Source organism: Phascolarctos cinereus, unplaced genomic scaffold, assembly GCF_003287225.1.
Source record: "Phascolarctos cinereus isolate Bilbo 61053 unplaced genomic scaffold, phaCin_HiC Scaffold_8;HRSCAF=390, whole genome shotgun sequence".
Classification (NCBI taxonomy): Eukaryota; Metazoa; Chordata; class Mammalia; order Diprotodontia; family Phascolarctidae; genus Phascolarctos; species Phascolarctos cinereus.
The window spans coordinates 63,536,593-63,547,005 of record NW_027556291.1 but is presented as its reverse complement, the minus strand read 5'-3'; the positions used below and the strand labels follow the sequence as shown (position 1 = coordinate 63,547,005).

The window sequence follows — 10,413 nt, the reverse complement described above, 5'->3', positions numbered from 1 at the left end:
GGGCATATTTCTTAAGCAACACTAGCGGCAGTCTTTCTGGAACAGAAACTTTGAGCCTGGCAGCATTAAGACTGTGGTTACGGACACTAAAAAGCCTTTGCCTGCCCATCTTCCTCCCCTCTGAGTTCCTAGGAAGCCAGCCCCAGGGAAGCCCAGACTGGGTGTCCCTGCATGCCGGCAGCCTCTGACCAGGCCAAGTGGTAGCTGCGAAATTGGGGGTTTTCTTTCTGAGATGATGTTGGGGCTGAAGGAACCTCAGATGACTCAGCAGTCAGGCATGAGATGCAACCGCAGTTGGTTAAGGGGGGCGGAGGGTGGATGGGCCCTCTCCTCACGTGGCCAGGCTAGCAGTGGCACCCGACCCACCGAGCTGTTTGGGCTGACGGGGCACCTCTCAAGATGCAATGGGAAACTCGACTTCTGAGGCTAGGCTCCCCCCAGCATCCCCTCCCTCCCGCCAAGGCTCCCCCACCTCTGCAAGAGTTCAGAAGTTCAGATGGAAAGCAGTTGAGGCTTTAGATGTGTCCCCGGGGAGCTGGGGTTTGTTACTCTTGGTTGAAAACCTTCTATTTCAGCGAATTCACTCCGTCCTCCTCCCGCAGGCCAAATGTAGGACGTGGAAAAGCTCGAGTACAGTTTGAACACAGAATCCACAGCTTTCCACCCCAAGGTAGTGTGGTCTGGTGCCCCCGGGGGGCCCAGGCTCAGCTCTGGGCAGCTGCCTGGCTTGGCTCCCACCACTTGGCTCTAGCCACTGACCCTCTTGGGTCCTCAGTTTGCCCAGATCTATAAAATGAGAAGAAGCAATCAATCAACCAGGTCTTTATTTATTATAAGCTAGGTGCCAAGCAATATGCTAAGCACTGGGGAGACAGACAATGGGTGAAACAATTGCTAATCTCAAGGAGCTCACACTCAAATGGGGGAGATAAAAAGCACATATATTAAGTATATACTGCAGAAATAGAAAGAGAATAAACACAGATATACACAAAGTATACTGCAGAGCAGTTAGGGAGGGAGAACACAAGAAGGATCTGGAAAAGAGATTTCACATAGAAGGTGATGAAGGAAGAAAGAAACTCTAACAGGTGGAGGTAAGGATGGACGGAATTCCAGGTAAAGAGGATGGCTCTTGGGGCAGCTAGGTGGCGCAGTGGATAGAGCACCGGCCCTGAAGTCAGGAGGACCTGAGTTCAAATCAGACCAAACACTTGACACTTACTAGCTGTGTGACCCTGGGCAAGTCACTTAACCTCAATTGCCTTAAAAAAAAAAAAACAAAAGAAAAGAAGGGAGCTCTAGTCTGGGAAGTGACAGGGATGATGACTGGAGTTGAAGGTGGGAGATGAGGATCAGTCTTCCAGGGACTTAGTCATGTGACTCCTGTGAGCCTCACTTTTCTCCTCTGAAAAATAAGAGGGAATGGTTCAGAATAGCAGTCCATCAGGGAGCATTTAAGCACATACTACACGCCAGGTGCTGGGAATACAAATACAAAGAGTGAAACAATTGTTACATTCTAACTAGGGAGACAAGCATGCTTGCTAAGGTCCATTCTTCCCAAATTCCAGGGCACGCTGTCACCCCAGACTCAGAGCCCCCCGACAGAATCTGATAGACGCTACCTCCTCTAGCTATGGATTGAGAAGAAGCATACAGTCTGAGCTCTAGAGCTGGAAGAGACCTTACGGGCCATCAAAGTCCAACCCCCTCATTTTACAGAAGAAGAAACTGAGGCCCAGGAGGGACAAGGGACTTACCTAAGGTTACACAGGTAGCAAGCATCAGAAGCAAGATTTAAACTCTGGTCTTCTTGTAAATGTCTTTTTTTTTTTTTTGGTGAGGCAATGGGGTTAAGTGACTTGCCCAGGGTCACACAGCTAGTAAGTGTTATGTGTCTGAGGCCAGATTTGTACTCAGGTCCTCCTGACTCCAGGGCTGGTGCTCTATCCACTGTGCCACCTAGCTGCCCCTGAACTCTGGTCTTCTAACTCAGAGTCAGTCCTATTTTGCCCTCTGTACCATTGACTGGAGGCTGAGTTCCACCTGTTTCATCTTGACCAAGCCATGGTTTGGGGTGGAGGCCTGGTACCCACCATGATGGCCTTTATCTGAGCCCCATGTCTTTACTGGGCCCTTCAAGGATGTTTCTAGGCTGTTCAAGAACCTTTGCTCTATTTACAAAGCTGCGTAAGTCATTGATCCCTGCACCCTGTGTCATCTTGGGGCTCTTCACTTAGGAACTGGAAGAAGAATACTCAGCTGTAATAAAAACAAAGGCACCTTCCAAGAATGATGGAGAGACTTGGATTCTTATAATCTAGCCACTGCTCAGATTTTTACAATCTAGCCAATATCTCACAGATGCTCAGATTCCTTAAGACTCTAGCTCATATGGCAGATCTTTAATAAACCTTGTTTTTGGCTGAAAAAAAAAAAGAATAATGGAGAAATAACAGAGTGCATTCACATCCTTGATCCTATGTTATATCCTTACAGCTGCCCCATGACTTAGGAAGGGCACATGATATGATTTCCATTTTGCCAAGGAGGTAACCAATTCTGAGAGGAAGGGTGAGGTACCCAAGGTCACACAGCTAGTAGGCGACAGGGCTGAGGCCCCCCCCCTCCAACTGGGGAACTTGACCCCAGGGCTCTTTCCACTATACCACACTCCCTCATATCCAATTATGTGTTTTCCCAAGGTGAGAGGAGGGGGAAGAGGAAAGAAGGAAGGAAGGAAGGAGGTGAGAGAATCATGTTTAGCAACAAGTGGAGAAAGGAAAGAGGCTGAGTTCTCTCTCTCTCCTCTTTCTTTCTCTCTTCTTTTTCTCTTTCCTTGTTTCTTTCTCTCCTCGTTCTCTCTTTCTTTGTTTCTTTATCTCTCCTCTTTTTCTCTTTCTTTGTCTCCTCTTTCTCTTTGTTTCTTTCTCTCCTTTCTCTTTTTCTTTGTTTCTCTCTTTCCTCTCTCTTTCCTCTCTTTCTCCCCTCTTTCTCTCTCTCCTTCTCTCTCCTCTTTTTCTCTTTCTCTTTCTCTCCTCTTCCTTTCTCTCTCTTTGTTTCTCTCCCCTCTCTCATTTGTTTGTTTGTTTTTTGCCTCTGTCTGTCTGTCTGTCTGGATGAGTGATAGTAGACATACCCCTCTCTGGACTCATTTCCCTCAATTTTAAAAGTGTATGTAGTGGGGATGACCATGAACAGAGGGAATCTCTTCTGTGGGCCAGGCCGCCTTCTGTTCACCATATTGCCTACACTCCCACTGTTATCCACATCTCCTCCAACTTTGAACTCTGCCCCTTAAGGTCCCCCTCCCTCCTCTGATAAGAGAGCTTTCTCCTTACCTCACTGGCCTCTCCAATACTTGCCAGGCATCTCCTCCCTGTCGCCATGTTTATAACACTCTGTCTGTTTGACGTCATGTGTTGTCTTCATGTGTTGTCTTGTCTGTTAGAATGTAAGCTACTTGAGGGCAGGGCCTACTTTGCTTGTTTGTATCTCCAGCACTTAGCAAGATACCTAGCACATAGTAAGCACTTAATAAATGCATTATCTACCTACCTATCTACCTATCCATCTATTTTTCATTTTCCACTGGGGAATAGGAGAGGATGGAAGGGTGTGGTCCACATGCTACAGTGGAAAGAGCCTTGGAGTCAGAAGATCTGAGTTCAAATCTCTCTGATGCTTACAACCTGTATAAACTTGGGCAGGTCACTTCCTTTCCCTGGGCCTCAGTTTCCTTTTCTGTAACATAAAGGAATTGGAACAGATGGCCTATGAGGTACTTTCTAACCCTATATCTAAGATCTTATGATACCTCTCTGCAATGAGGGGGTGGATAGGATAGAGTAGGAGAATCTCCACTCTGGGTCTCAGTTTCCCCCTCTGTAAAAATGAGAGCATTATATAGGAGATGATCTTTCATCTCCTAGCTTGGGAATTCTCTGAATCTGTGGAGGCAGATGGGTTAAGTATCCGTGTCTCCCTTTTACATATGAGAAAACTGAGGCCCAGAAAAGCAAAGTGATTTCCTCCAAGGTCCTACTGCAAGTAAGTTCACAGTATTTCCAACTGACAGCGACCCAAGAGTTCACTCTCCTTATTTTACAGAGAGGGAAACTGAGTTGCAGAGAGCAGCAGTGACTTGACCAAGGTCATACAGAGAGTAAAGCGTAGATACAGGACTCTAACTCAAATCTTCTGATTCCAAATCAAGAACTTGCCAGAGCCTGGACTAGAACCCAGCTAGGTGGCACACTGGGTCTGGACTCAGGAAGACCCAAGTTCAAATACAGCCTCCAACACTAACTGGGCAAGTTACTTAACTGCTATCTGCCTCAGTTTCCCCAACTGTAAAATAGGGATTATCATAGATCCTACCTCCCAGGGTTGCTGCAAGGAACAAATGTGATAATATTTGCAAAGGGCTTAATGCAGTATCTGGAACATAGTAGGCTCTTAAGAAATGCCTGTTTCCTTCTTTCTTTCCTGAATCGGGTACTCTTTTTTATAGAGGCATATGACACAGAATGATGAAGCTACTACTGCTTCTGTTATTCTGTACAGAGGACTGTAAGATGCTCTCTTGGCTGGTTCCCAACCAGTCCTCCTTAGGACAATTCAGTTCAAATCAATTCTACACACACCCTATTCATCAGTCCCCAAAGTCTACTACTTTGAGCCTCTGACTCATCCTGGCTGTGTGACCCTGGGGCAAGTCACTTAAACTCAGTCCTCTGGACAGCTCTCTAAGAGGAATAGGCCTTACAGTGAGTTTCCTCACCTGGGAGTTCCTTACCTCTAGGGAAACACAGATCCAATCCCTCTTCCGGTCCTGTGTGCCAGGCTCTGTGGTAGGTGCTAGTGAAAGGAGGGCAAAAATGGGCAAGCTGACCCTGTTATCCCAGCTTGGGCCAGCCTGCCTGTGCTGAAGGCCTAGTTCCCCGGCCTGGCCCCTGGGCTCCGAGCTCAGGCCCAGCTAATCAGAGCAGGCCCAGAAGGCATTTCTTGAATAAATGTTGTAAAGCTCTCTGGGGAATCCCTCACTTCCTTGAACCTCAGCTGGGCATCCCCAAATAACCGAGTTCAGAATCCCGGAAGCGAGAGCTGACAAAGCAAAGTTTCTTGGATAAACATGGAGAAATTCAATAGCCTCAGATTGGCCAGGTGTGCACACACACACACACACACACACACACACACACACACACACACACAACAAGCACTCATGAGCACAGACACATATGCCTGAGAAGGCTGTGAAAGGGGAGGAGCAGACAGGGTTTGCACAAAGAACAATAGGGTGGAAATCAGCCTGGTTCTGCAGGGCCAGAGGGAAGGGAAGGAAGGAGCCTCAAGGAGACCAACCTTCAGGCCTCCATGTGCTCAGGTCACCTAGAGCACCAGCCTGAGGGCACCGGAGATGCTGTTGCCTCCATGTCTCTCTGGGCATCCTGGCCGCCAAACAGTCTCCCCATGAGAGCAATTGTTGAAACTTGCAGAAAAGCAGATGGAAGCAAAACTCTCCTGCCATCCCAGCTCCTAACTATAGAGCTGGAAGGGACCTCAGAGGTCATCTGGTCCCGCTCTTTCATTTTACAAAAGAGGAAACTGAGGCCCAGAGAGGGGATGGGTCTTGCTAGCAGTAAGTCACAGAGTAAGAATTTGAACCCAGGTCCTCTAATGCCCCCCTTTCACTTCACTATAATGCCTTCCTGCCTGCAAAGAGTCCAAGATAAGAGATTTGCATTCAAAACAAGAACTAAGAATGTTACATTTAAATAGTATTTTACAATTACAAAGTAGATCTGATTCTCATAAACAACCTTTGGAGGATTATCATTATCTTCATTTTAGAGAGAAGAGATTGAGAGTTTAAGTGACTTATCCGATGGCCACTCAGTCTCCAGTCAACTGAGGCTCTCTCAAGCTTGAACTCAGGTCTTCCACTCCCGGGTCTATTGTTCTTGCTGTTATAACCAGCGGTATGCTGGTAAATATTTAACAACAGGCTAGCTGGACAAAAAAAAATGCACTGACACACTTTTAGATTTCATCTGCATTATTGAACAATTTCACCATCACTTTCTCAAATCTAGACAATCAATGAAACAATAAATTAAGCCCTGATGTGCAGCGATTGAGCTATAGCTATGCAATAAAGTCTGTGCTAAAATATCAGCTGGGTGACGTGGGCAAGAAATACTTTCTGTCTGTCAGGAGGAAGGAGGGAGAGATCACTCTGAGGAGGGAAGGTTTCCCAGAGGAGGCGGAAATTGGATCTGTGCCTCAAAGGATAAGTTGGATTTAGATAGGCGGAGGAGTGGGGATGGCATCCAGGCGGGGAGATCGGGAGATCGCATGAACAAAGGTGTAGAGGGAGGAAACTATAAGATGTGTTGATAGAGGTGGGCTTGGTGCAGTGTTTAAACAGATAAGCAGCAGGAAATAAGATTAGAAACATCATAGGACTTCTAGCTGCAAGGTACCTTAGAGGTCATCTGATCCTCCCCCTGACTTTACAAATCAGGAGTACAAAATGAATAGAATGAACTTCTAGTCATAATAGAGGGAGTAATAGAACAGAACAGAACATGATATAACATGATATAGTATATGATGTGATATGATGTGATATGATATGATATATAGTATAATATATGCAGTGCAACACAATGCAATATAATATAATGTAATATAATATATTATAATGCAATATAATTCGATGTCGTATAATACAATATAATGTAATATATTATAATGCAATACAACATAATATTGTATAATATAATATAATCTATTATAATATTATATGATATTATATAATATAATGTAATATGTTATAATACAATATAATATAATGTCATATAATATATTACAATACAATATATAATGTGATATAATACAATGCAATATAACATGGCATGACATAACGTAATATAGCAAAACATTCTATGTCTTCCTGCTAGAATCGGGTACAAAGTAAGAAAGCCTGTTCTCACTTCTTTTATTTGACATCATATTAAAAAGTCTAGTCATTGCAATAAGCCACAAAAAATTAGAGGTATTAACATTAGAAAAGGACAGGTCAAAAGAGTCTAACTTTTAGATAATATAATTGTGTGTCTAGAAAATCAAATAGCCTCAAGCCCAAAAAACCTAATGAATACACATGCATTCTGCAAAGTTGATGGATACAAGATTAACTTAAAAAAATCATCTGCATTCTAATTTATTAGTAATAAAGGTATAGAAAACATAATAAAAACTCCTTTTACAATAACAAAAAAAAAACCCTGTAAAATATTTAGGAATTGACCTCTTAGGATTTTTAATCCTAAATATCTAATTCCTAAATTGAATTTCCAGAACCATGAGACCTGTTATAAGCACTACTTTAAAACTAAATAAAGGTGCAACTAAATCATTCAATGTTCATGGATGGCTCAGACTAATATAGTAAAAATTATCATACTCTTTAAATTAATTTGTATATTCACTACAATGATAATAAAAAAACCAAAGGATTTCTTTATAGAATTAGACAGAAATACTAATATTATTTATATGATAGGGGGGAACCATGTAATCAAGAAGGTCAGAGGGCACACAGAGGAGAAAAGTTGATGAAGGTGGTCTTCTACTCCCAGGCTTTAAAATATTTTAAACACATTAAGGATATTAAAGCATATTACAAAGCAGTTAGCTTGCAAACTTCTGGGTACTAGCTCATACATAGAAAAAGTGAACAATGGAATTAAATAGATATGCCAAAAGATCAGGAGATAAAAACTGGTAAAAGGATTTGTTATTTAACACATCAGTTGGGGATGATTGCTTTGCAATTTGGCAGGAAAGTAATTTAGACCCATATCTTTCACAAAATACCCCCAGTGAATTTTGGCTGTATGAGAAATGTAAATATTTTGCTTTTAAAAATTCACAATGGATAAAATGCTCAAAGGATGTGAGTAGGCAATTATAATTTTTAAAATTAATTTTCTCTTTTTGTATTCGGAACTTAATGAATACCCTAAACGCCTGAACATTCTCACATATAAAGTGGAAAGGGAAGAGATTTACATAGGAAACTTCGGATCTCTACTGTATACAGACAGCTTGCTTTTTAATAATCTAATAAATTCACCATGTTACTTACAAAACTACCCTGCTTGTAGATGTTTCCTTCTGACCTTTCTTTTGTTCTCTTCTGGGCATTTAAAAAGACATTTGAATTACCTTTTTCTTTTTCTTCTTATTTTTTTTGACAAGATTATTGACAGGGCAGCTAGGTGGCGCAGTGGATAGAGCACCGGCCCTGAAGTCAGGAGGACCTGAGTTCAAATGTGGCCTCAGACCAAACACTTGACACTTACTAGCTGTGTGACCCTGGGCAAGTCACTTAACCCAACTGCCTAAAAACAACAACAACAACAACAGGATTATTGACAGCTCTCCTCTCTCCCACCAATTCCTGCTCCTAAAGAAAAACCCCCACAATCCTTGAAACAAATATGCATAGTCAAACAAAACAAATCCACTCATTTCCCCTGTCCAGAAATGTGTGTCTCATTTAGCAAGTTGTATCTATCACCTCTCTGTTAGGAGGCGAGTAGCACACTTTATCATTACTTCTCTGGAACCATGGCTTTGGTCAGAATTCCTAAGTCTTTCAAATTTGTTTTTCTTTACAGTGTTGATGTTACTATATAAATTGTTCTCCTGGTTTTGGTGGAGCAGACAGCTTTCAAAGGAGGAAACACAAATTGACAATAATCACTTGAAAAACATACAACATCATGAATAATTAAAGAGATACAAATGGAAACATCTTTGAGGTACCTTCTCATGTCAGTCAAATTGGCAAAAATAATTAAAATCAACCAAACTCATTGCTGCGGATTTGTCCGCAGCACACTCATCCATTGCCGGTAGAATTGCAAATTAGCAGAATCTTTTTGGAGAACAGTCTGGCAGTACACAGTAAAAGTTGCAAAAATAATCTTAGCCTTTGACCCAATCATTCCATTGTTGGGAATATATCCTGAAAACAAACACACCAAAAAGGGCTATCCGTTGTGAGATTTTCTTTCATAGTAGAATTAAGCAATTGCAAAAACCTGGAAAACATCCTGTCCTAAACATTCAGCCAGAGAGAAATGGACAAGTAAATTTTGTTACATTAATGTAATGGAATATCATAATGCAATTAAGACAAATAAGTTTAAGGAATACAAAAAAAAACTGGAAAGACTTTTATGAAATAATGCAAAGTTGGAGAAGGGAGCAGAATCCAAAGACTAGAGTGCCCCAAAACTATGAACATCTAAGACAAATAAAATGGAGAAAAAGTCTTGATGAGGACTTGGAAATGACTGAAAATGATATATTAGTTATATGATATGTATGATATATTAGAGCACAGCACCTGGTCTGGGGTGACCCTGCCCTGCCCCTCCCCTCCCCCAGCTCAGATATAGTTTTGAGTCCCCAAGTTCAAGGTATTCTGTGGATTGGCTCATGAGATCTCACCAGTGCGTTTAATTTCAGCAGTCTTCCAGTAGACACAACTAGCTTGAAAACAAAGGTATCAACTGATAGGGTGTGGAAAGAGCAGTGGTTACAAGAGTATCCCCCCACCCCTTGCCCCATAAACTTGATACACACGCTCTTGATGACTCCACACTTTGGTCAGTTAAGAATAGCGGACACAGACATCTAGAGTACAGTCGTGGAAAATAACATACATTGGGAACACAGGTGACTCACACTTCTGATGTCATAGGGCCCCAGATTCTTTCTCTTCTAGCGGTATTCTCATGTTGCTCCTCTGGGGAATGCAAGATAAGGAGGCAGTGTGGGATAGTAGAGACAGCCGTGTATTTGCAGCAGGAAGACCTGGGTTTGAGCCCTGGCTCTGCTACTTCCTATTTGTAAAATAGAGACAATAAGCAATATCTACTTCATCTGACTTTTAAGGAAGAAAGTACTCTGTAAGCCTTAAAATACATTTAATCTCTCAGCTATCCATGGCTGAGTTTAATTCCAGCTAGGCCACCTCTCAGCTGGTTGACTTTGGGAAAGTCACTAAGTTCTTTGGGCCTCAGTTTCCTCAGGTATAAAATGGGAAGGCGTTGGCTGAGATGATATCTAAGGTCTTTCCAAGCTCAACATCCCATGGTTTGTTGTTTAATGGACCTATAAAATTAATTTGCTTATTCGTTCGTTTATTCGTTCATCACTGAAGTGTCTCCACATATATCCTCAGGATATAACTAAGAGTAGAAGAGTCAGTGATGTGAGGTCAAAGTGCAACAGGAAGGTAAGGTTCTCATTCTGTGGAGAAAATGAGGAGCTGATGAGGAAGAAGACAGTGTTAAGTAGGACAAATGAGGCTTGATTTGGAGTCAG

General features: G+C 42.4%; 1 long non-coding RNA gene across 1 annotated transcript; it reads right to left on the bottom strand.

The window, feature by feature from the left end:
* Nucleotides 1-806: 806 nt before the first annotated feature.
* Nucleotides 807-9,912, bottom strand: LOC110194735 (uncharacterized). The gene is made up of 4 exons (XR_002320787.2): nucleotides 9,772-9,912; nucleotides 5,371-5,721; nucleotides 4,802-4,863; nucleotides 807-1,408 (listed from the first exon to the last, which is right to left on the bottom strand). It is a non-coding gene; the product is annotated as an uncharacterized LOC110194735 (long non-coding RNA).
* Nucleotides 9,913-10,413: the final 501 nt, after the last annotated feature.